At 35.9% G+C, this 23221-nt stretch overlaps 2 long non-coding RNA genes across 2 annotated transcripts in view; one reads left to right on the top strand and one right to left on the bottom strand.

Annotated features, from left to right (window-relative positions):
- Nucleotides 1-12818, bottom strand: part of LOC130453699 (uncharacterized) — a 47498-nt gene extending 34680 nt beyond the window's left edge. The window contains exon 1 of the long non-coding RNA XR_008911202.1: nt 12065-12818. This is a non-coding gene — a long non-coding RNA (uncharacterized LOC130453699). The remainder of the gene's footprint in view (nt 1-12064) is intronic.
- On the top strand, nt 12359-19088 carry LOC103105551 (uncharacterized). Its single transcript, XR_008911201.1, has 3 exons — nt 12359-12442; nt 14731-14890; nt 17942-19088. It is a non-coding gene; the product is annotated as an uncharacterized LOC103105551 (long non-coding RNA).
- The last annotated feature ends 4133 nt before the right edge of the window (nt 19089-23221 follow it).

The following is a 23221-nucleotide window of genomic DNA, read 5'->3' as shown; positions in this document are numbered from 1 at the left end:
TGATTTCTTTATCTTAAAATTGCCTATTCATGTCCCTTATCCATTTATCAGTCGGAGAATGGCTTTATTTTTTGTACAATTGATTTAGCTCTTTATAAATTTGAGTAATTAGACCTTTTTCAGAGGTTTTTGTTATGAAGAAGGTTTCCCAACTTGTTACTTCCCTTCTAATTTTGGTTGCATTGGTTTTGTTTGTTCAAAAACTTTAATTTGATGTAATCAAAATTATTGATTTTATATTTTTTTATTTTTTTTAGCTCATGCTTGGTTTTAAAATCTTTCCTTTTCCAAAGATCTGACATGTATACTATTCTGTGTTCACCTAATTTACTTAGAATTTCCTTCTTTACCTTCAAGTCATTCACCCATTCTGAGTTTATATTGCTGTAGGGTGTGAGATGTTGCTCCAAACCTAGTCTCTCCCATACTATTTTCCAATTTTCCCAGCAGTTTTTATCCAGTAGTGGATTTTGGTCCCAAAAGTTAGGATCTTTGGGCTTATCATGGACTGTCTTGCTGAGGTCTATTCCACTGATCCTTCTTTTTATCTTTTAACTAGTACCATATTTTTTTTTTTATGACCATAGCTTTATAGTATAGTTTGAGATCTGAAACTACAAGGCCACCTTCCTTCACATTTTTAAAAAAATTATTTCCCTGGATAACCTTGATCATTTGTTCTTCCAAATGAACTTTATGTTTTTTTTTTCTAATACAGCAAAAATGTTTCTTGGTAGTTCAATGGGTATGACACTAAATAAGTAAATTAATTTGGGTAGGATTGTCATTTTTATTATGTTACCACATCCTACTCATGATCAATCAATGTTTTTCCAATTGTTTATATTTAGTTTTAATTGTGTGGAGAGTGTTTTGTAGTTGTGTTCATATAGTTCCTGTGTTTGTCTCGGCAGATAGATTCCCAAGTATTTTATATTGTCTAGGGTGATTTTAAATGGAATTTCTCATTCTAATTCTTGCTCCTGAGATGTATTGGAAATATATAGAAATGCTAATGACTTATGTGGCTTTATATTGTATCATGTAACTTTGCTGAAGTTGCTGATTATTTCTATCAGCTTTTTAGTCGATTCTCTAGGACTCTTTAAGTACACCATCATATCATCTGCTTGGTCTCCTCATTGCCTATTTTAATATCTTCAATTTCTTTTTCTTCTCTAATTGCTACTGCTAGTTGTTCCAGTACAATGTTAAATAAGAGGTGATAATGGTTATCCTTGTGTCACTCCTGATCTTATTGGTAAGGCTTCTAGTTTATCCCCATTGCAGATAGTGTTTGCTGATGGTTTTAGATATATACTATTTATTATTTTTAGGAAAGGCCCTTTTATTCCTAAGATTTCTAGTGTTTTCAATAGGAATAAGTGTTATATTTTGTCAAAGGCTTTTTTCTGCATCTATTAAAATAATCATGTGATTTTTGTTTATTTGGATGATGATATGGTCAATTATGTGGATGGTTTTCCTAATATTGAACCATCCTTGCATTCCTGGTATAAATCCCACCTAGTCATAGTGAATAACCTTTGTGATCACTTGCTGGAGTCTTTTTGCTAGTATTCTATTTAAGTTTTTTGCATCTTTGTTCATTAAGGAGATTGGTCTGTAGTTTTCTATCTCTGTTTCTGACCTTCCTGGCTTTGGGATCAGTACCATATTTGTGTCATAAAAGGAAATTGATAGAACTCCTTCTTTGGTTATTCTGTCAAATAGTTTATATAATATTGGGATTAGTTGTCCTTTGAATGTTTGACAGAATTCATTTGTGAATCCATCTGGTCTTGGGGATTTCTTCTTAGGGAGTTCTTCGATGGCTTGTTCAATGTCTTTTTCTGATATAGGGTTGTTTAGGTAATCTATTTCTTCCTCTGTTACTCTAGGCAATTAAGATTTTTTGTAAATATTCATTGATATCACCTAGATTGCCATATTTATTGACATATAATTGGGCATAATAATTTTTAATGATTGCCTTAATTTTCTCTTCATTAGAGGTGAGGTCTCCCTTTTCATCTTGGATACGGTCAATTTGGTTTTCTTCTTTCTTTTTTAAATTAGATTGACCAGTACTTTGTCGATTTTTTTTGTTTTTTTCAAAGTACAAGTTTCTAGTCTTATTTATTAAATCAATAGTTCTTTGACTTTCAATTTTATTAATTTCTCCTTTCATTTTTAGGATCTCTAATTTAGTCTTCATTTAAGGATTTTTAATTTCTTCACTTTATAGTTTTTCATTGACCTCTGCCCTCCCTAATTTGTTAATATATGAACTCAATGATATAAATTTCTCCCTGAGTAGTGCTTTGGTTGTATCCCATAGATCTTGAAAGGATGTCTCATCATTGTCATTTTCTTCAATGAAATTATTAATTGTTTCTATGATTTGTTCTTTAACTAACCAATTTTGGAGAATCATATTATTGAATTTCCAATTAATTTTTGATTTGTCTCTCCATGTACCCTGTAAACCTTAAAATTTCACAGACTTATGAATGTTAAAAATTTTACTCCACATTGAAGAATCCTCCAATTCCCTACTTGAAATAATTCCCTACCAGATAGTGAGAACTCTACTTGAATGTGAAAACTCCTTGCTATGGGAGGATCTCTACCCCATCCCTACTTGGGACTGCTTTAGGGGAGAAAACTCCTTGCTATTGGAGGACCTTTATTCCACCCGTAATTAAGAATGCTTTAGGGCAGAAAACTCCTTGCTAAACAATGAAAGTACTTGAAAACCATACTTATAAAGGAAAGGAGTTTTTTGAGCCATGAATTGATACAATGGGATGCTAAGTGCCTATAAAGGTGGGGCAACTTGTAAACTACTTAGACCTAAAAGGTGAAAACTTACACAAAGGTTTTCTCTTAATGAAATTAGTCGACACAGCAGCATTTTTTTTACTTACTAAAGAGATTAATCTACTCAGCTGTGAATTCAAAATGGGCTGTCTTTTGGAAAACATCTACAGTGATTGGTAGATGTAGGGACTTAGGGAAGGTGACATGGGAGAAAAACCCCTATATAAAAAGCAGAATCTCTTGAGGAGATATCCTTTTGGAGAAATCCTTTTGGAGGATCTCTGATGAGGATCGCTTGGGAAGAATCTCTTGAGAGAGGCACTGGAAAAGGGAAGCTCTTGGAGGACAATCTCTAAGGAGGTCCCGCTGGAGCTCCTCTAAGGGGACTCTGTCCCTCTGGAGGCTCTGGAGAGAGGCCCTTTGGAACTCTCTGTGGTGAAGTCAGCTGAGATGGAGCTGGCCTGGTGTCACTAGAATCCTTGCTTAGACAGACCTTGTGGTGAGTGTTAAAAGACTGACTGACTGATCTCTCTCTCTTAAGACTCAGGACTAGGCCATGTTGGCTTAAGGCCCTTCATACTTATTTCCTTTTTTCTCTCTTTCTCTCTTTTCTTTAATTCTACATTTGTATTAATTAAAATCTCTATAAACCCAGTTGACTTGGGTATTTGAATAATTGGGAATATTTCCCTGGTGACCACCTTATATTTGATTTAAAAACCAAGACACTGTAGTGAAACATATTTTCTGTGGTCAAAATTTACTCACCCTCTCTCATATCTATCACAATTTATATCTTCTACCATTTTAACTCACTACAGTTTATGAGCTTCACTATTTTAAATCTCACAACCCTTACTAATTATTATTTTCATTGCATTATGATCTGAGAAGGTTGCATTTATTATTTCTGCTCTTTTGCAGTTGTTTATGACATTTTTATGCCCTAATACATGGTCAATCTTTGTGAATGTACCATGTGCTGCTGAAAATGAGGTGTATTCCTTTTGGTCCCTATTTATTTTTCTCCACATATCTACTAACTCTAATTTTTCTAAGATTTCATTCACTTCTCTTACCTCTTTCCTATTTATTTTTTGGTTTTATTTATCTATTTCTGATAGAGGAAAATTCAGTTCTCCCACTAGTATAGGCTTTCTATTGTGTGAATTTTAAAACTATTCCACCCTAATCAGACCATTCTTTAGAAGATCTGATTTAGCTATTTCCTGATCAGTAAAAAATGGAGATACTTGGAATAACAGAATCAGGTCTTGGAATATCCACATTTTTCACCCTACTCAGTTTAACAAGATTTTGAAAGGTCTGCATCAAACTCAAGGTTTAATTATCTGAGGAGATGGCCTTCAACAGGCATGTGCAAAAAAAGGATGGACCTCTGGGCTGTCCTAAGTCAAGCTAAGTCCTCATTGGTACAGATGATTTGCAGAAAAGTGATGTAAAAATATCCATATAAGGCACGTCATTTTCTGCCTCTCTTTCTTTCCCTGGAGAGACGACTCTGGCTGGCAGCATGCTTAGTGTTCCGACATCTTGTAGTGTTGGGTGGTGAGTTTTTCCCTGGAGCTGATTTTAGGTTTGGGCATCTTAGCTAAGCCTCAATGGAGGTCAGGCTGATTCTTTCCTCCTTCACACTCAAAACCTTACTTTCTATATCTCCTATCTTACTGCCCAGTACTAAATCCTTCTTTCCTCCTTTTTCCTAAAACCTTCTCTATTTTATCAATGAAATCACTAGGGGAGAAAAGAGAAAGAATTCTATGGAACTTAAGAAAGGACACAGTTCAACTCAAGCTCACTTCTTCACTTCTTCTGCTTAGGAGTGGTCTGAAGACACACCACTTCATTTTCTCTTTGGATATTACCTTTCTACCTCTAACTTGAGCTGAAGAAAAAAAATAGTCTTGCCCAGAAAAGACCATAGCAGAGTTCACTGTAGATGCAGCCAGATCCTGTGTTATCCTAACTGTAGTTCTATGGTATCTGAATGACTTCTTCTTGGCAGCTTGTAATATTTTTTTCCTTGGTCTGGTAGTTCTTGAATTTGAGTATAACATTCCTGGGTGTTGTCATTTTGGGATTAAATACAGGAGGTGATCTGTGGATTCTTTCAATCTCCACTTTTCCTTCTTGCTCTAGAATGTCTGGGCAGTTTTCTTAAATAATTTCCTGTAGAATGATGTCCAGGCTTTTTCTTTTGTCATGGTCTACCGGTAAGCCAATGATTCTTAAGTTGTCTCTCTTGGACATGTTTTCTAAATCTTCTGTTTTGTGGATACGGTGTTTCATATTTTCCTCAACTTTTTCATTCTTTTGATTTTTTTTTATAGTTTTCTGCTGCCTTGTGAAGTTATTTGTTTCTAATTGTTGAAGTCTAGTTTTTAAAGACTGAATTTCATCCCTAGATTTTTGGTCATCCTTTTCCCTCTAGTCTGATTTTCTTTGGAGGTCATCTTTCAGCTCCTTTACCTCATTTCCAAGCTGACTAATTTTGACTTTCAAGACACTATTTTCTCATTTTAGTTCAAGTGCCTCTGTTTCCAGATGACTTATCTTGATTTTTAAGATATTTTCCCAGTTGTCTTCAGTCTCTCTTAATTGTGTTTTGAATTGTATTTTGAGTTCTTCCAAAGACTGTGTCCAATTTACTTGAGTTTCTGTGTTTTTGCTTGTTGTTACTTGATCTTCCTCTGTTTCATTTGCTCTTTGTTCATTGCCTTGATAGAAGCTGTCGATTGTAATTTCTTTTTTTCTTTTTCTGTTGTTTGTTCATATTTGCCCCTTCTTTCCACTTGTACTTGCCTGCAGTCTTGCTCATCTCATTATGTGCTGGGTCTGTGAGTTTGGACTTTTCTGTCCTGAAGGAACTTCTTTTCTGCTCTGCTGATTGGTCAGGTTGAGTCCTCATGTCAAATCTTCCCCAACTGTCAGCATAAACTGAAAAGGAGCTGGGCTTCCCACCTTGTTATTAAGGTATTCTGTAGTAGTTGCAGCTTTCACTCTTAGAGTTTGATCAGCAAGGCTCTCAGAGGAGTCTGTGGGGGAGGTGTGTTTGAGTTTGAATTTCTCTGCCCTCTGAAGGCTTGATAAGATTAAGTAAGGGCAGAGCTGTTCTTTCAAAGCTGGATGTGCCTTGAGGCCAAAACCTCAGGAAGGGGAGGGCAATAAGAAGTGTCTCTGCTGTGATTGGGCTGACTTCTCTGAACTTCTCCTCCAGCTGTCTCCCCACTGCCTATGTTTAAAGCCCTGAGCCTGGCACAGCTTTGCCCTCAAGGTACTCCCTTCAGACTAGTGCCCTTGCCTGCCCAGAGATTCCAGTCACTGATAAAGGCTCAGTACTATAGGTGGAGGAGGGTGGGACCTTCCTTCTTCCTTCCTCTTAAACCCAAGTGTTCTCAAATTCAGGCTTTTGGGGGTCATACCTTTTAAGTTGAATCCAGCAGGAGGGTTCCTTAGCTCTGTCCTGCATTTAGATTTGGTTTTCAGTCCCATAGGAGCATTTCTTAATTGGTGAGGTTTTCAGAGGTCTGACCTTTTGCTGCCTCTATGCTGCCATCTTAACTCTGCCCCTCCTATGAATTCTTTTAAGAGTAAATACTGTTTAGTAAAGAAGAAAAGCAGACTGTTACTGTGGAAGAGAGAAATGTTGAAATGAATGGAAGGACTGGATTTTGCATAGCTATCTCATGAAAAAATGAGATAGAACTCTGGTTGCCAATGTGGGATGGGAGTGGAACATCCAGCTAAGAAAAGGAGAGGAGCAGTTAGAGACAGGTGGCTTTTCTCTCTTTGAATTGAGGAGGAAAGGAGCAACATCCTCACTGAGCCTACTTAGCTACAAATCTGCAAATCCCTTATTGAGCAGAAAAAGATCCAGTAGTTTTACAGTAGTAGGATAGATTTTTTCCCCCTTTGGGGAAGGCAATAGCCTATCCTTCAGAAGACTCTCTCAAAGCTGTATCTCTGTGCTAAGAAATAACATCATCTTGAACCTACAAAGACAATAAGATTGTCTGGGACTTAGTCCCCAGACTTGTGACTCAAACCCCTGAAGAAAACTATAAGAGGGGGATAGGTCAGGGACTTCCTGTTTCCTCTTTCCTAATTTATACATAACCCCTTATCCAATAAAGATATATTTTTAACTTATTGAGAGTCAGACATCTTAATTGTTCTAAAAGGGGATCAAGGAAAGAAGAAAGAGATTGAAGGGGATTTTCTCATACCCTTCAGCTATAGTCAGATCTGACTCCATTTTCTAGACAGCTCTGCCTGGAGAAGGGAGAATTGGTGTTACTCTTTATCTGCTCCCTTTCTCTCAATTACCTGTCAAAACTATGGTTCCCTGATTCCCCATTAGTACATTACAAACATTTTTTTTTAAATGTGCTCCAAATCACCAATAATTGGAAAAATACAAATTAAAAGCAACTAAGGTTCTACTTCAAAACTACTACATTAGCAAGAGAGAAAATAATATTGATTGTAGAGGTTATGGGAGAACAAGCACACTAATTCACTGTTAATGGAGTGACAAAAATGCTACAACTATTCTGGAAAACAATTTGGAACTATATCCAAAAAGTCACCACACACTGCATAGTCTTAGACATTGATATTGGACTTCTATCTCAAGGAGATCATGGATTAAAAAAAAGGACACACACTTATACAAGTCATATAAAATAATACATGAAAATTTAAAAAAATCAAAAATGAGAAACAGAAAAAGGACATGATCAGGATAACAAAAATTTACAGAATATAAATGAAATGCAATATTTTTTTGCTGTAACAAATGACAAATTAAAAATTCAGATAAACATGGAAAAAAATGTGTACAAACTGGGGCATAATGAAAGAATCAGAATGAGAATGTAAGTTAAATGATGAGGGGGCAGCTAGATGGCTCAGTAGATTGAGAGCCAGGTCTAAAGATGGGAGATCCCGAGTTCAAATTGGATCTCAGATACTTTCTAGCTGAGTGACTGAGAAAGTAACTTATCCCTTACCACTTCCCTCCCTTTGAAACAATACACAGTATTTATTTTAAAATTAAAGGAAAGTTTTTTAAATTAAATTATTGCAACAATAATTTGAGGAAAGAATAAAAAAATACATCTTTCTCAGACTTCAGAATTGATGTTGAAATATAGTTCCCACTGTTTTAAAATATTGTGGCCAGGGAACTGCAACCCCCTTCATGCCTCAGGGGTCCCTCCCCCCTACTTCTTGGCATGTGATTGGTCTTGAATTGGACCAATCTCGTGCCAGGGAGGGACCACTCTATAAAAGGACCAATCCCATCCCAAGGAGGGAATTTTGAATCTGAGAAAATTCAGGTGTTACCATGGTTAGTCTACTTCAGGCAGGGGAAACTGCAGTTTATCCTTTAAAATAAAGTTTTTTGAAAGAGCAGTCAGATAGCCTTTTTTCAGCTCATTCACCACATTTTAACAGGTAATTAGTAGACCTGTGATTCAGGAGATATGCATTCTCACATATGACCAACGTATTGATTTGTTTTGTTAAGTTCTATGTGCTTGTTACAAGGGAGTTCTGCCATGAAGATGGATGGGTAATAGGTCAGTAGATAGCGATAGGTATGAGGGAAAGACATATAACTAAAACTTTTTAAATGCAAAGAAAAAATAAAAGTAAAGAAGAGGATATAAGTAAATGGAATGATTTTGTGACTGTCCTACTAAATGTAATATAGATTTGTTAATTATAAAACAAAGAATATTAGCAGAAGTTTTCAATTTTTGTTTCTTTGGTTTGGTTTGGCTTAGTTTTTATAAACCTCTTGTTCTTTTTGTGTATTGGAATATTTGGGTGTGTTGATGATTGTTGGATTTACAATAAAAATGGAATGATAATCAATGAATTAAGGGAATAGGGATAAAATATGAGAAAGGAATACATAACATTGTCCAATAAATAGTTGCTTTACTGATTTCAATTGTATTTTAGATAACTAAAAGATCTTTATCAATTATATGGTTAATATGCCTGAAGTAGATTAGATATTAAAAGTATTTGCTTGTGTCAGTGGGACATCCTGGTATCAACACACAATAGAAAGTTGCTGCTGTAGGACACAGACATGCATGGATGTGCTGGAGCCAGATGGAGCCAGCTCATGAGAGATTAAAATTATCCAACTTCAGAGTGAACACTTACACATCAGAAATTGGCATACACCACAAATCAGGGTTTGACTTATTGTTTTGCTGATTGTCTAAATTTAAGAAAATGATGAAGTGTTAATAATGCAAATTAAACCTTAAAATGGATGTTGTGTGTGCTTTCCTCCACTCAGAGAACCATGTGTTAAACATTTGCAAGCTTATCATTGCATACATGCATTTATGAAAATATTGCATTAATACATAAGCCTAATCTCTCACCTAAATTGTAGTCTCAATGCATGCACACATATAACATAACAATGCATGATCATCTGCCTACAGAGGATGGTTGAATCCACTGGAGTCTGATGAAATCACCCAGAGAGAAGGTATATAGAGACCAAAAGAAAAAAAAATTAAATGACTTAGGACAGAGCTTTAGCAAATGGCAAATGGATGGTCATCCTCTAACTGATAGCTGGACAAGTGTAATAGAACTGTGGGAGAGAAGTGTCCAAAATGCTGAGGGAGAGGGAGAGCACACAGGAGAAAAGAATTAATACTTGAGAGTATCAAAAGTCACAGAAAAATATTAAGAGGACTTAGAAAAGGCCACTGAATTGAGCTCTTCAGGAATATTGATAATCCTGAAGATTTTCACCTGAGGTGGGATTGAAGGTCAACTTATAAGGGAATGAGAAATGAAAGAAATGTGAGGAAAAGAACAAAGATAATTTCCTTTAGGAGTGTGACTGTGAAGAGAAGAAGAGATAGAGGATGAGAGTTTGAGGAGATGATAACATCTTAGAGAGCATCTTCCCCTACCTGTCCCATGATAACCCATTCCTTTTTCTCTCTAGACCCCATGCCCATTTCATATACCTGTTTGTTTTTCATATTTAAATGTCTCCTTGGAAAGAGGGAGTTTAAGGTGATGTAGGAGGTTCTGAGACGTGAAGCAGGAGAGAAATGGGAGCTCATGATAAAGCCTGTATAGGTAAGGCTTCAAGAGACACACTTGGTCACTGGTTTAGGGCTATAAAGGAAACACTTCAGAAGTCATACAAAGGTGAAAACAGAAGTTAAATATCGCACCCAGAGAGAACCACTGGTTAAAGAGATGAACTCTATGCCTTCCATATCATACCCATTGCTGAAAAACTCTTTGAATATGTGCTCTCCATAGATACCAGTAGGTTCCAATTTGTGCAAATCCCATTAAATTGTCACATTATTTGAATTCATAGTACATATTTCCACTAGGCTAGAGTCAATTACCATATCTTACATAATTATCAATATTTATTACTTCCAATAGTGTAAATTCAAATGCATGGGTCCCCTTCAGGACCTTCATTATTTGCATTAATTAGAACCTAGCTATGCCCTTTCATCTGGAAATGCACAGATACACAGCTACGCACACTTCTGAAGCACTGTTCTGAACAATATTTAGGCATTAGGATTCATCAGGGACTTGCTTAAGCCCAGAAGAACATGGTCTTTAAAACAAAAACATGAATATCAGACTTTCTGATGCATGAGTCATCCCCTTTTTTAAATGATCCTAGCCAAGAAAACCACAACCTTATGAGGGTATACAGCCTGTAGTCAAGGTAAGATCACCATCTGTTTCTTCTAGCCTATCGACAGAAAAGAGTTGACACAGTGAGTCATATGCCAAAGTCTAGAAATATCTGACAGCCAGAAGACCCCAGGAGGCCTAAGTAAGTGCTATCATGTATTTATTATTCACTAAGGCTATAATGTCAGCTGGCCAAAATCCAGTCTTCCTTTAAGGAAATCAGCTCCCAACAGAATTCATCACAGAATATGGCCCATGGGCTATTAACAATACCAGTAAGCTTGATGAGCTCAGTATTGGGAATTTCCTACTGATGAAAGTGAGCAATAGTACTTTATGGTATAAGAATAGAACCATCATCTTTGCTCATAGTACTTGTACGATGTCACATTTACATAATGGGGACCAGAATATTTCCAGATTAGTCTTTCTCTGCAGCAAAAGTGATCGAGAAAGATAGAGCAGGTCTAAAATCATGGGGAGTCCTTGAAATTTGATTATGAAAAATCATATGTATGTATATTTATATAAAACATAATACCTATCCTTAGATATATACATATATTTGTAAAAAACAATCCAAATCAACCAATATTTTTTTCAATGTGTGCATTTTAAATTATTTTTTTAATTTTATCCCAGTAACAAATCTACACATAAGTCTTCTAAGGTTACATAATTAATGTTGTCTCCATCCCTTCTCCCATAGTTGACAAGCAATTCCACTGGCCAAACAATATTTAAATAAGCATATTAAAGAAGAATTATAGGTATTGCACTAACTTTTCAACAAATGAGAGGTGTTCTCTTAGTTGCCAGATACTTATCCTGGCTGGTAGATGACTGAGTAAATGAAAACTCATTGTCTAATCAGATGCATACTTCATGTCTCATCTAGACATTCATCGAGACATTAAAGCCTAAAAAACAGGGATGTCTTGCCATCTGCACAGCTACTTATAGACCCCACCTCCCCTCTTGCTTTTAGGTACAGTAACCAGCACAATGGTACCATCATTGCTTTTAAAATAATGAGAATCTATGATACAGTGACTACATAATCCTCGTGATTTCCTAAACTAAAATTCTCTTTCCTGGACATGACTCCACTAAATGCATTTAGTCAACCATTATAATAGAAATACCACAAAGACAGATATTATTCATTTTTAAAATTTGTATCTGAAGGCCTTTCATAGTACCTGTCACAAAGTAAGTATTTAATAAATATTTATTTATTGACTGACTGATTGCTCCTGGAAAGAAAAGGAATCAAGATTACTAGTCACCAAATCAGATTTTATGATAAGGACTCCATTAAAGATGTTCTTTATTAAAGAGACTGCCCTTTTTTAGTCAGTAGATGTATGGCCTAAGGTTATTGGGAAGAGTAGAAAAAGGGAATGGTCTCTTAAGATGAAATTTTCTGGTCCATTTCCTAGACGGTGTATGGATTTTGTTAGTGCTAACTGCCCCTCATTCCAGGAAATCATTTCTTCCTTACCTCTATCTCTTGGAACTCCCACTTTCCTTCAAAATTTAGGTCATCCTTCTTCTTGAAGCCTTTTCTGGTCCTCCAACCTTCAACTTTCCTGGTACACCTTCCCAAAATTTCCTTTTATTCATTTTGTATATATTCTTGATATACTTATATGTTTATGTATTGGTTTCCCATTAGAATGCAAGACAGGGACTGGTTCAACTTTGTCCTTGTGTCTCTAGTACTTAATGTATTAGAGAGGGAAATTAGTGAGAGATAATAAGGGAAATCAAAAGATGTTACACCAGGAAGCAGTTTGAAGGAAGGAAGCTGATTTCAGAGCACCTCCTTCACTTCCTGTTCTCCTCACTAAGCAACTTAATGAAGTTTGCCTCACAGAGGGTAAGTCAATTACTTCCTCTAATTACAACAACCTTCAGAACAGTTTCTTTAGTTTTAAAAAGATCTATTTATTCTCTTGGGGGAAAGAAATACAGTGGAACTGGGAGAGAGGGAGAGGGTTTTTTTTTTTTCACCCCTCATTCTAATTTATATCACTTGTTGAAGGCTTTGGTGTAAGTCTCTTCAAAAAGGAATAAAATTTCTTCCTCTGAGGGAGAACAGCAATAACCCTGCTGAGGTCTTTTCTGGGCAAGACTCTCTTTTTTCTTCAGCTCAAGTTTGATGTAGAGAGACAATAGCCAGAGAGATGAAGTGGTGTGTCTTCAGACCACTCCGAAGCAGAAAAAGTAAAGAAGTGAGCTTGGGTCCAACTGTCTCCTTCCTCAAGATTCCATAGAATTCTCTCTCTCTCCTCCCCATGGGTCTGGGTCTGGATTCCATGTGTTCTTGAGCTCTTCTTGCTTTGCATGTCATTTATTCTGTCTGTGCCCATTTCTCTCAATCACATTAGTCCACATAATAAGTGTTTAATAAATATTTGTTGATTGATTTTCTGGTCAAAAGACAGTTGTGTTGCCAAAACAAAACCATTCCTGAGGCCACCCACTAGGAGCAACATAAGTGCAGGAGTAGACACATCCCTGGAGACAGCATAATACAGTGGAGGGGAAAATGACTCTGACCTCAGAAGTTGTTTGGTCATTTCAGTCATGTCTGACTCTTCATGGCACCATTTGGGGTTTTCTTGGCAAAGATACTGGAGTGGTTGGCCATTTCTTTCTCTTCCTCATTTTACAGATGAGAAAACTGAAGCAAACAGGACTAAGTGATTTGCTCAGAGTCATGCAGATAATAAATGCCTGAAGCCAGATTTTAACTAAGGAAGAGAAGTCTACTGACTTCAGGACTGGCACTCAATCTACTGAATCACCTGGATTTAAATCACCACTTCAATTGTTTAACATTTTGTGATTTTAGAAAAGTCATTTAACTTCTCTAGGCCAGTTTCCTCAACTATAAAATTTGGATATTAGAGCAGATGACTTCTGAGATTTCCTCTAGCTTTAAATGTATGATCTTCTGTTTCATCAGAACAAGCTTCAGAGAGCAATGCAGTAAGACCACTATGGGATGAGCAGAACTGCAGAGTGAAATGTGCCTCTGAAGCAAAGAGCAAATAGCAACTCGTCCTAAAATAGGACTGACAAAAAAACTACTGACAACTCCAGCTCAGGAAAATAATAAAATAAAATGAAATAAACATTCATATATGAGGACTATAGGCGACAGATTTTCATAGATCATTGATGCAAAGTTGCTCATCGGAGGGTTTCTGTTGTTTTCTTTTTCTTCCAATAAAGCTTACTTTCCTCTATAATATTTGGAGCTGCATTACTATTGGGTAGGAAGAGCCTGGAAAGAACTGACCTGGAGTCAGGAAGACCTGAGTTCAAATCCAGCATTAGACAGTTAATGTCTGTGTGACCCATGGCAAGTCACTTACCTTATTTCGGACTCAGTTTTATCTACTGTAAAGTGGAGTAAAAATTATAAAACAAAATGTTGGGCACCTAGTAAGCAGTATATAAATGTTAGCTACTATAATGATGATGATTTTTTAAAGTAAATTCTATGCATAGTCTTCCCCAGCTTTCCTATGTCCTGCCAACAAGTAAAAGACAATAAAAGAATCCCCCAAAATGAACCTATACCTTTTGTGGCTTGAGAACTCTCAGAATTCCACTCATATGAATTATTTTTTATATTTTATTTGTTCTTTAAAAGCTATCATTATTCTTATATTTATATTGTAATTTAAGCTACAAAAAAAAAACAATTTGAGGTCGTTGGTACCAGTCATCTCATATAAGTCCTTCGTATTTCATATAAAAGAGGAGCCTAGAGAAGTTGAGGTAAGTTACTTGTATAAAGTAATTAGTTTTAAGACTAGGTCTCCTAAATTTCCATCTTAGACTCTTTACATGGTAACATACGTGTTGCCATTTTAAAGCTATGATGGAAGTGGAAATGATTTGCTGTGGGAATCTCAATTTTCTGTTTTCTATCATTTATTCCAGTATAGGTTTCCTTCCATTTTTTCTTTTCTTTTTCATTTAGCATTTTCTTTTTCTTTCATTTAGCAGAAATTAAAATGATCTACCTACCTGGTAATATAATGTGTTGGTTAAGTTTTGTTTTACCTTTTAAACTCTAATCAGTACTAATTCTTTTTTAAATTTATAATTAAATTTATAATTTACTTATTTTAAACATTCTTTTCTTTCTAGATTTTGAACTCCAGATTTTCTCCTACCTCTCACTTACCAACTATATAATGTGAATAAGATGACTTACATATGTGAAATCATACAAAAATATTTCCACATTAGCCATATCAGAAAATAAAGCAAAAAAAAAAAAAAGAAGAAAGAAAAAGAAAAGAAAAAAGTGAGAATCTTAAGCCTCAATTTGTGCTGAGTCCATCAGTTCTCTCTCTGAAAGGAGACAACATTTTTTTCATCACGGGTCCTTTGCAATTGCCTTGGATCTTCATACTGACCAGAGTAGCCAAGTTTTTCACAGTTGATCATTATTACAACATTGCTGTTACTGTGCACAATGATCTCTTGATTCTTCTCACTTTACATACATTCATACAGGTTTTATCATATTTTTTCTGAAACCACCCCCATCTTTTCTTATGCATTTCTTATGCATAATAGTACTTCATTACAAATCATATGCCACAACTTGTTCAGCCATTCCCTAATTGATAAGCATCCCCTTGATTTCAAATTTTTTGCTGCCACAAAAAGAGGTACTATAAAAATTATTTTACACATAGTTTCTTTTCCTTTTCCTTTGTTCTCTTTGGCCTTCATACTCAGTGGTGGTGTGGATGGATCAGAGGTCATGTATAGTTTTAGAGCCATTTTAGTATAGTTCCACAATGTTCTCCAGAATAGTTCACTACTCCATAAACCATTAATGTACATATTTTCCCTCATAACCTTAAATATTTTGTCATTTCTGATAGATTTGAGGTGATACCTCAGAACTGTTTTAATTTTCCTTTCTTTAAGTAATAGTGATTTAGAGCATTTTATATGAATATATATATATATATATGTATATGTATATATAGCGTCGGTTTCTTCTTTTTATATCCTTTGACTGTCAAATGTGAAATGGCTGTTTTTTTATAAATCTGACTCATTATATGAGAAAAGTCCTTTATCAGAAAAGCTCACTGTAAAATTTTTATATTACTTCATTCTGTGATACCTTTTGGCAAAATATAATTTCCCTGATTATCTCTTCTTAATAGGTCTATTTTTGCTTTTGCTTGTCTGACATCATGATGCTACCACTGCCTCTTTTTATTTCCACTGAAGCATAATAGATTCTGCTTCTGTCTTTTATTTTAACTCTGTGCATGTCTCTGATTCAAGTGTGTCTCTTATAAACAACATAGTGTTGGATTTTGGTTTCCAATCCATTCTGTTGCTTCCATTCTATGAGTTAGCGTATCTCATTCACATTCACAGTAATGATCAATAGTTGCATTTCCCTCCATCCTATTTTCTTCTGTTTATCTTTCTCTCTTTTTTTACCCTGTCCCTTCTCAAAGGTCTGTTTTGCTTCTGACCACTGTCTCCCTTAATCCATGCTCTTTTTTTCATTTCTCCCATCTTATCTATATCTCTTATTCCTTTTGCCTCCTTTTTTCACCATTGGATAAGACAGCCTTCTATACCTAACTGTATTTATGTTCTTCCCTCTTTAAACCAATTCAGTTAAGAATGAGGTTCAAACACTGCTCTCTATCCCCCATATTCCCTTTCACTATAAAACTTCTTCTGTACATTCCTCTTTATGTGAGAAATTTTTTCCTATTCTACCTCTTCTTTCCCCTTTCTCCTAATATTTTCCTTTTTCTTACCTCTACATTTTTTAGATCATCCAATGACGGACTTATATTAATACCCCATGTAGTTTCCATCTAAATGCACTAATAATGACAAAGTTCTTAGGAATTACAAAATATCATCTTTTCCATGTAGGAATATAAACAGTTTAATTTTGAGTCCTTTATTATTCTTTCATATTTACCTTTTCATGCTTCTCTTGGGTCTTCTGTATGAATGTCAAATTTTCTATTATCCTTTGTTCTTTCCATAAGAAATCCTTAGAAATCCTTTATTTCATTAAATATCAATTTTGCCCTTTAAATATTATACTCTATTTTGCTATGCAGATAATTCTTGCTTTTGATTCTCAATTCTTTGTCTTCCAGAATTTTATGTCAGAAGCCCTCTTCTATAATTATATCAATACTCCTAAGTCTTCTGTGATTCAGACTGTGGTTCTTCTATATTTGAATTGATTCTTTCTAGTAGTTTGCAACACTTTCTCAATGACTTGTGAGCTCTATAGTTTGGCTATAATAATCCTGGAAGTTTTCATCTTGGGATTACTTTTACAAAGTGATCATTGGATTCTTTCAATTTTTATTTGAATCTCTGGAATTAAGATATCAAGGAAATTTTCCTTGACATTTTCATGAAATATAATATGTATGCTCTTCTTTCTTTTTTTGGCATTCAGTTAGTGCAATATATATATTTAAAAACCCTTACCTTCCTTCTTAGAATCAATATTTCATATTGATTATAAGGCAGAAGAATAGTAAGGACTAAGCAATGGGAGTCAAATGTTTTGCCCAGGGTCACACAGCTAGGATGTATCTGAGGACAGATTTGAACCCAGGATCTCCTGTCTCAAGACCTGACTCCCTATATACATTCAGCCATCTAGCTGCCCACAAATAATTCTTAAATTATCATTCTTTGATCTATTTTCTAGGTTATCTGAGATATTTCATATTTTCTTCTATATATTTTTCTTTTGACTTTGTTTTATTTTTTTCTTTATTTCACTTGCCTAATTCAAATTTTCAGGGAATTGTTATTTTGTTGGAGCTTTTATAGCCCCCCCCCCAATTTGGTCAATTCTGCTTTATAAGGAGTACTTTCAGTGAACTTATGTGCTTTTCATACTTGCATCTCTCTCATTTTTTAAATCACTTTTCCCTCTATAACTCTAATCTCTTTCTCACTCTAATCTCTTTCTCTAATTCTTCCAGAAATTCTTGGTTCCAATTATAATTTTTTTTGAGACTTTCCTTATAGCAGTGTTTGAATTGTTGTCTTCTAAATTTATATGTCAGTCTTCCCTGCCACCCTAGTAGCTTTTTATAGTTCTTTTTTGTGGTTTACTCATTTTGTCAGCTTCTTCCTTCACTTTAAACTTAATATGAAGGTTCCACTTCACTTATCTTGAAGTGGGGAGGCACTTTGTCAAACTTTGAGCTTTTTTAAGGTGCTGTTTTCAGAGCTAGTTCTGGGGGTCTCCAAGTTTTTAGTGGTTCAAAGGTGATATTATCAGAACTGTGATCACTATTCTAACTTTGTTCTGGTCTTTTTTTTATCCATGAAGGATCCCTGCTTTTGTGCAGCCACAACTACTAGAGCTCCTCTTGGCCCTGAAACTGTGACCAGGCCCCCTGAACCCTTATATCCAATCACAAATGCTATTCTCTACCCTGGAACTGCATCCCAAAGCAGCTTATGGACAACAGAGTGGTCAATCAAAGCCAGGAGCATTCAAAGCCAACAAAGAGTCCTCTGTAATCTCTGACCAGCTGTCCAACCCACTGCTGTCTCTGGCCTGAGAACATCTGAAGCTTCTTCTGCTGCTTCTGTTAATGCTGCCTCCAAGCCCATAATGGAGTTCCTGTACCTACCTAGGGGTTGCAAATTTCTCCTGCCTCACCCCTAATTACACTTGGCTAGATAAATATCTCCCTCTGAATTTTGTTAGGTCTGCTGTTACAAAGTGTGATTTGTTATTTTAAGATTTTTAAAGGAGAACCTTGGAAGAGTTCATCTGAGTCTCCACCTACATCCAACCATCTTTGCTCCATCCTAGTGTTAACTAATTCTTAGTACCCAATGACAAAATAACTGTTGCAATACAGGCTTTATGTACAAGTCTGAGCTCACAATATTATTAAGTTTAATAAAATTATCCCTAGTGAGGCAGGTAGGTGGTGCAGTCAATAGCCCAATGGGTATAGAGTGAGGACAACAGGAGTTCAAGTCATTCCTCAGACACTTCATATCTATATGACTCTGGGTAAGTCATATAACCGCTACCTGCCTCAGTTTCCTGAAATGTACATTAAAGATCAAAATAGCACCTTCTTCCCAGGGTTGTTTGTGATGAGTATGAAATGAGTTAATGCTGACAAAGCAAACATTTAGCACAGTGCTTACTAGTAAGCAGTAGGTGCTTAATAAATGTTTCTTCCCCCATTCAATGAATAATTTATGGGGAATAATTTATCCATCAGTTTTGCCTAAATAGGCTATTTAATTTTAGAGTAAAAAATGAATCAAAAAGAAGATCTAACAGTGTTGCATTGAGCCAGTAGGAAGTACAAACTATACGTATCTATGGAGGCAGGACACCTGCCACATTGGTGTAACAATGATCTATATCTATACTACATTCTCAATTTATAAAATGGGCTTTAATTATTAATTAAAGTATGAAATAATAATAAATGGAATGCAATATAGCACTTTCAAGTTTCCTATTTAGTTTATAAACATCTGGTCACCTCAATATAACAATAAAATCATGAGGTAGATTTAGGTATTACCAGTCCTCATTTTTCAGATGAAGAAATTGAGACTTAAAGAGAATAAGTGTCTTATCACACCAGCTAATAAGTTCCAGAAGCAGAATTTGATCTCATGTCCAGTTCCAGTAGTCTATCTTCCCTGCCTCTCAACAAAAAATTAATTGGAACATTTACTCCTTCCCCTTTCTCCCCAGAAAATACTTCATAATTCTGAGGTGGTTTAAATTATCTAATCCTATTTTCAAATTCAGTTTTTTCTTTAATTTTTCTTCTGTTAAGTTTTAAAACAATTTAATATTTCATTAAGTGTTTTTCAGCCCTTTAACCTGTGCCTACATTTAGGAAAGACATACATATTAGTGGACATGTTCTATGGGAAGACAAATAAAATGCTGAAGTTCCATATGGGAGGAAAAGGAAGGAAATAGGAATGGTTAACCTGGAGAAGGGAAGATTAAAGACAGCATATTTATTCAAAAGTCTAACAAGTGGCAGAAGAAAGAGATTTGGTCTGCATGGCCCAGAGGACAGATCTAAAAGCAATGACTAGAAACTGTAGGGGCAAATCCAAACTTGACTATATCCAAACTATAGAATGGGGCTGTTGTAATAGTTTAATGAGTCTCCCACTCACTGAAGAATGCCAAACAAAATCCAAAAAATATGTTCATTAGCAAAAGCAGCAGACATGAAATCAATCCACCAAAATAAATTAGGGGTTGGGAGATGTGGGGTGCAACAGATAGTGACAGAGTTGTAGTATAGAGTGAATCTGCACACAAGGCAGGGATAACTGCATTGGGCTAACAGATAATTCCTATTTTCCAGATTGCACAGTTTTGTGAATGAACTTTTGGTCACATATAAGATTACACCCATCAGTTCTTTCCCCTGACTTCCTTATAGCTAGAATATCATTGAAAACAGTGAAGACTGGGAGAACTTTCCCTGATATACTTAGGCAGACATTGAACTGATTACGAAGAGAATTTAGTCCAATGGGGGTAGAAAAAAATATGACAAGGCCTAATAGATGTAAATGACTCCAATGAGAGGAAGGTTTTCTTGGGGAAAATGTTCATATAACAAGGAATGACCATGCAATTTTGCCAATTAACTAACACATTTGCTTTAAATCACTCAAATAATTATTGCTGTTTTATCATTCTTAGGGGAAAAAGCACACCCAAAGATGGGGAAATTAGTGCAAGGGAGCTGTATAATGCTATCTAATTAAACCACTGTCATCTAATTGAATTTATTCCCAGCATAAGTAGGCCTCAGAGTAGTTATTTTATAGGAAAATGAGTTTCCAAAGCTTGAGCCATATAGTTAGATTTGATCACCACCATCAGGATACTTATTTGCAGTCACAATATCTTTGTTTGGGGGAAGCAAAGCTCAACTCTATATGTTAAAAAAAAAAATCAGAGCATGGGCACACACAAAAACTGCCCCTCACAAAAAAAAAATGTATTTTCTCACTCAGAATGTTGGTGAGAAATTCAGTATGTCTGGAATGCCCTCACCACTTCCCTCACTTCTCTCTACTCTTCCTCAAAAGGCAATGTAGCATAGTTGAAAAAGCACTGGACCCATAGTCAAGAAGTGTAAAAATTAAAATTAATCTATAATACTTTAAAATTATATTTTAAGAGATTTATTAATGTTCATTAGAAAATAAGAAATAAAAAGGTAACAAAATAAAAAACCACATGCCCCTGACTAATCAAACTTTTCAAAAGTCCTGCTTACCACCACCATGGTCATGACAGGAAACAAAAAGAACTGGACCAGGAACTCCCACTGAATTTATCCCACAGTCTACAGGAAGTACATAATGACAGGAAGTCAGTGGGCTCCTGAGAAATGCAGTTTTTAGGGTAACATTTCCAATTACACAGAAGGACAAGGGTTTGAACCCTACAACAATCTTGGCTTAGCCTGGACATCTTTCTGAACCTGTTTTCTTACCTGAAAAGGGGAAATTATTACAAATTCCCCATTTATAAATTGAGGATAAAATGTATCTCTCAGGGTTGTTATAAGCATAAAGCCTCATCTTATACCTCTGCTCATCAGGCATAACATAATCCACATATTTTCAGCCAAACTGGACTACTTGCTATGCCTTGAATATATTCTGTCTTTCTTCTTCCTTGCCTTAGTGTATTCTGCTCCCCCACAACTAGAATAGTATCTCTACCACCTTCCCTCCCTTCTTCCCTATCCTCTATTCACTCTGGAATTTCTACTTATCTTTCAATTCCCAAAGCAAATGTTAACTCTTCCCAAAAATTCTACCTTCCACTTTGTCCATTTTTAGAGCACTTCTCATGAACTTCATGTCACATAAATAATATGGAAGTTCCTCAAGGACAAGATTTTTGTTTGTTTGTTTTGTTTGCATACCACCAGTGACGTGCAGAGTAGTAAGTATATAATATGTGCTTTATCAGGGTTTATGGAATTGAACTGAATTACTTGAATGTTATAATTTCCCTGGAGAAAAGGGCAACTCTATGAGTCAGTAGATAGAGAGCCAGGCCTGGAAATGGGGAGGTCCTGGGTTTAAATCTGGCCTCAGATAAATCCTAGTTGTGTGACTCTGGGCAAGTCACTTATCCCCCACTGCCTAGCCCTGATCATTCTTCTACCTTTGAACCAATACATAGTACTGATTCTAAGACAAAAGGTAAGAGTTTCTAAAATGATGATAATGATTTCTATGTGGCTAAGATTATGTTTTCTCTAAATTCTATCCCTCCACATTTTATGTCTGCCCCCCAACCCATTACCCACATATATACCTAGCAAAGTACCCTGAATAAATATGTCTTGAATGAAATTAAATTGGTTTTCCACTTATGCCCTAGACCATACTCCCTTTGAAGCTTGTTGGATTGGGGATGGCAGAACTGAAGGTCCATCATTATGTTGCACAGTGGGTTGGTCCTATTGTACCTTTGGAGGCAATGCTCACTCATGGCCAACCATTTATAATCCTACGTTGGCAGTCCTTAAAAGCCCTTATTATAATAACCTACTTGGAGATGAGAGCTGACAGGATGTCTTTCCATTTTCCTCTTCACTAAGTAGATGCTCACTCTCAGAAGAAATTGTCTCCTTGCATCAAGATTCATGTCTGCCTTGTTTATTTTTGTGAGGGTGACCGCAAATCTCATCAGTAATGCATGGGGATAGAAGGATAGCTTCTTACAAGTTAAATTGTATAAGCCTGGATTTTATTGACTCAGTCTCATCTCCATGCTGCATGTATTTGCTTTCCCCCCCTTAACTTCAAGGTTCTTATAGAAGAAAGTAAAAATTAAGGATATTAGTTAACTCTAAACCTATTAGTATAGATATCATATTTACATAGTGAACTGCTGTGCTTGCATAGCTTACAACATAGATTATTCCTTTGGTTTCTGTAGTTGAGTATTCAATCACTCTATCCACTTAGAAAATGAAGTTATAGGTGTAGCATATTTTAGGAATAGAGGATTATAGATTTAGAATTGAACAGGTACTGAACACATTAACTATCAATTAATTCTTGCTGTTAAAAATAAAAATGAGAGCTTAGCCAAGAAGAGTTAAATGCTGTCATTCCCATTTGGACTATATTTACTTGGCTCAGTTCTTCATTTTTAATAAAAATGATGAGCACCTTAATTGCCAATCAGCTGATTCTCTCTCTCTCTCTCTCTCTCTCTCTCTCTCTCTCTCTCTCTCTCTCTCTCTCTCTCTCTCTCTCTCTCTCTCTCTCTCTCTCTCTCTCTCCCTCCCTCCCTCCCTCCCTCTGTCTCTCTCTCTGTCTCTCTGTGTCTCTCTCTCTCTCTCTGTCTCTCTGTCTCTCTCTCTCTCTCTGTCTCTCTCTGTCTCTCTCTGTCTCTCTCTGTCTCTCTCTCTCTGTCTCTCTGTCTCTCTCTCTCTGTCTCTCTCTGTCTCTCTCTGTCTCTCTCTCTGTCTGTCTCTCTATCTCTGTCTCTCTCTCTGTCTTTCTCTCTCTGTCTGTCTCTCTCTCTATCTCTGTCTCTCTGTCTCTCTCTCAGTCTCTGTCTCTC

This window comes from Monodelphis domestica, chromosome 4 (assembly GCF_027887165.1).
Source record: "Monodelphis domestica isolate mMonDom1 chromosome 4, mMonDom1.pri, whole genome shotgun sequence".
NCBI lineage: Eukaryota > Metazoa > Chordata > Mammalia > Didelphimorphia > Didelphidae > Monodelphis > Monodelphis domestica.
Note: the sequence above shows the minus strand (reverse complement) of the source record. Positions and strands in the feature narration are given on the sequence as shown.